General features: G+C 47.4%; 1 protein-coding gene across 3 annotated transcripts in view; it reads right to left on the reverse strand.

Moving 5' to 3' along the window:
* Positions 1–1,190: 1,190 nt before the first annotated feature.
* The window catches only part of picalmb (phosphatidylinositol binding clathrin assembly protein b), a 30,522-nt gene continuing 27,758 nt past the window's right edge, over positions 1,191–3,954 (reverse strand). For all 3 annotated transcript variants that reach the window (XM_063207166.1, XM_063207165.1, XM_063207163.1), the window contains one exon: positions 1,191–1,419. The gene's annotated coding sequence lies outside the window, so the exon portion shown is untranslated. The remainder of the gene's footprint in view (positions 1,420–3,954) is intronic.

The raw sequence follows: 3,954 nt of genomic DNA on the forward strand, positions 1-3,954 counted from the left end.
GTGAGTGTCTACAAAGATTCGTCTAAACACAAAACATTAGTGCTCTAGCAATCCCTTATTTATCAGGTGTCTGCTTTTATAAATCTATTTTTAAAAACTAGGATTCTTCCAATACATTACACCACCCCAAACACACACGCACACACACATACACACGCACACACACCTGCACACACACTCCGTGCATCCGTCCAACACAGGGTCTTCCATTTAAAGGTACTTATGTATATCCTCCATTTTAAAACCGTACATAATAAATAAATAACAAACCGCACACAGGAAAAAGGGGGAAGTCTGTAGAGTGAAACAGGAAGTCAGAGGAGGGAGCTGAAGTGGAGGATTATGGGAGTTGGAGTTTCATGTCGCTACATCGTCACCAACTATGTCATCTTCTGTTGTCATGGCAACCACCCCTCCTGGGCTGTCCATCCGTCCGTCGGTCAGAGAGAGAGGGGACCGACTCCACTTACTGTTCCTCCTCTCCTTTCCTCTCCTCTCCTCTCTTCTCTTCTCCTTTCCTCTCCTCTCCTCACACCGTCAGGGATAAAAGAAAAAAAAAAAAGAAAAAGAAAAAGAAACTGAAATGGCTCTGAGATGAGGCTGTAGCTCTGAGTGGGGACATGGGGCAGAGAAGCAGAAGAGGAAGATGATGAGGATGAAGATGATGATGGTGATGATTATGAAGATGGTCATGATTAACTCACTCCCTTGCAAACACGCACTGACTGTCACGAACACACAAGATCCACGCCCCACGCCCACTCACTGTCACACACACACAAGATCCACGCCCCACACACACTCACTGTCACGCACACACAAGATCCACGCCGCACACACACTCACTGTCACGCACACACAAGGTCCATGCCCTAGTGAGAGGGGTGACATGTGTTTTATTGGGATGGGTGAAGCCCTTGAATATGGGGGCTGATGAGCTTAAATCCTTTGTCAAGGGATGTCCTTGTGTGGTGGGTCTGTCTGAGAGGGTGTGGTCCGTCTGATGTCTGATGTGTAGAGTTCCTGGGATGATGACGCTTGGGGGGTTGTTTGTGTGAGGGGTGTCTTGTTCCTGGTGGGTGGCAGGGGGGTGACGTTCATCTTCTCCTGTGGGGGGGGGGGGGGGGGGGGGGGGGGGGAGGGGGGGGGGGGGGGGGGGGGGGGGGGGGGGGGGGCGTTGGGCAGGGGGGGGGGGGTTGTTCCTCTGTAAAGAGTGTCAGGAGAGGAGAGTTGTTCTGTGGGAGGTGGGAGGGTCCTGTGGTCCTGTAGGGTGGTGTCTGTGTTCCTCTGGGGGGGGGTGGGGGTGTTGGTGTCAGGGGTCATGATCCTGGTTGGGGGGGAAGGGGGGGCAAGGTGTGGGTGCCAGGAGAGGAGAGGTGTCCATCCTTCATCCTCCAGCCTCAGCTACATGAACTGCATCTGACGCACACAAAACAGGACAGCTTTAGTATTTAGCACGCACACACACACACACACACACACACACACACACACACACACACACACACACACACACACACACACACACACACACACACACACACACACACACACACACACACACACACACACTCTCTCTCTCTCTCTCTCTCTCTCTCTCTCTCTCTCTCTCTCTCTCTCTCTCACACACACACACACAGCACACACTCAAATACAAATGCACTCACAAGTACAGATTATACACAGTGCGCTCATCATACAGAAATATAACACAATGGTGATGATCACAACATGCAGCAGACTTGGATCACTGCACAGCTGAATGACACTCCTCAGATACAGGAGAGAGAGAGAGAGAGAGAGAGAGAGAGAGAGAGAGAGAGAGAGAGAGAGAGAGAGAGAGAGAGAGAGAGAGAGAGAGAGAGAGTGTGTGTGCGTGTGCGTGCGTGCCTGTGTGTGTGTGTGTGTGTGTGTGTGTGTGTGTGTGTGTGTGTGTGTGTGTGTGTGTGCGTGTGCGTGCATGCTGTGTGTGTGTGTGTGTGTGTGTGTGTGTGTGTGTGTGTGTGTGTGTGTGTGTGTGTGTGTGTGTGTGTGTGCGTACATAAATGTGTGCGTGGGTGCATGCCTGTGTGTGTGTTTGAGGGGAGGGGAGGCTGAGGGGGCAGGGGACTACAGAATGAGTGTGTTAGTGGGAGAAGAGTTTGGGGTGGGGGGCATCAGTGTGAGAGAGTTAGTAGGAAGAGAGTTTTGCACAGCTTTCAAAACATGCATCAGGGCTCACTTCAGGATCGCAACACCAGGCACAAACACACACACACACAAACACACACACACGCAAAACACACACACACTGGTAAGGTGCATGCGTTTACACACCAGCAAGCACACACATATACTGTGGGACACGCAGAAGCACTGAGAGAAGTCACACACATACACACATACAGGGGCATGTGTCAGTACTTAGCGGGCCAGTACACATGCACACACACCCGGACAGGGCAGAGCAGGACCAGCAATGATACCTAGCGGAATCACACACTCATAAGGGAAAGGCATGCTACAGTACAGTAGGTCCATCAGGTTCATCTAGAGCAGTGATGTCAAACTCAGACCTGTGGGTCCACAGAGTCCTTTTATTTGGCCCCTGGGATCGTGCATCACATTTGGTCCACCAAATATTATACGTTGGGAATGAGTGTTTATAAAAAAAATACCGTAGTGTTATATGCATACTGTATATGTGCATGCACAATTTTGGTTCCTTTTTTCAAAATAAAATATTGATTTCGGCCTGTGACTTTGTCCCAGATTGTGAATCACTGTGAGTTTGAGTTTGACACCCCTCAACTAGGATGGGCCATTAATAGAGGAGGGAGGGCATACTGTGTTTACTAATTTCTATGCATACGTCTGGAGGAAGGAGCAGGGGACATGCTTTAACACTTAAGCTACATGTATAACCTATATCTAGAGGGGGAATGCGTTGAGAGGAAGGGGGCATGCATTATTAACACCTATGCGCATGTCTAAAGGCATAGAAGAGGTGCATGGGTTAACAGAGGAGGGGCATGTGTCAAAATCAAGGGGCATGCCTTATTGATACCTATGCATGTGTCTACAGGATTCATTAAAAGGAAGGTTAAAGGGAAGGGGGCATGTGTTAAAAAAAAGTAAGGAAGGATGCATTAAAGGGAAAGGGGTATGTGTTAAAGGGCAGGGGGCATGCGTTAAAAAGAAGGGAGCATGTCTAAAACGAAGGTGGCATACATTTAAAGGAAGGTAGCATGTGTTAAAGAATTGGTTCAGAGTATATTCACCCTAATGCCATTTGAACAGTGACATCCATCCAGTTGTCCACCTGAAGTGTTTTCTGGCTTGGGCTTAAATCAGCAGAGTTACCGAGTTATTATATGGTTATTCCGAATAACTTGGCTCAAGCGTGAATGGATCCTGGCAGTATCTCCAAACTTACCCCGCAAAAATCACATGTCATGACACCAAACTTCTACAGTAGTACAAATATGGTCTGTACTCACAAAACGAAGCATTTGGAAGTTTGTAAATAGTCCAGGAGTTTATTATTATCAACACAAGCCAAATAGCTTTTCTGCTGCTAAAGCTGGGCCGACGTTACTTCTGTCATCTGAGACTAGCCCGTAAAAGTCCTCAACAAAGTTCCAGACGAGAGTATTAAAAAAAAAACGTTTTCACTGATTTGTGTTTGAGGCTTATATTTTCAAGGCAACACTTAAATGTATTTCAAATGTTACCTACTATCAATTAGACAAGGATTTTTGGTATCAATACTGATGCTGATTTCACTTTTCATTGTACATATTATGAGCTTCGTTGAGGACTTTTACGGGCTAGTCTCAGATGGAGGAAGTAACGTCGGCACAGCTTTAGCAGCAGAAAAGCTATTCGGCTTGTGTTGAAAATAATAAACTCCTGGACTATTTACAAACTTCAAAATGCTTCGTTTTGTGAGTACAGACCATATTTGTACTACTG

The sequence above is a fragment of the Engraulis encrasicolus genome, chromosome 9 (assembly GCF_034702125.1).
Source record: "Engraulis encrasicolus isolate BLACKSEA-1 chromosome 9, IST_EnEncr_1.0, whole genome shotgun sequence".
In the NCBI taxonomy this organism is placed as follows: domain Eukaryota; kingdom Metazoa; phylum Chordata; class Actinopteri; order Clupeiformes; family Engraulidae; genus Engraulis; species Engraulis encrasicolus.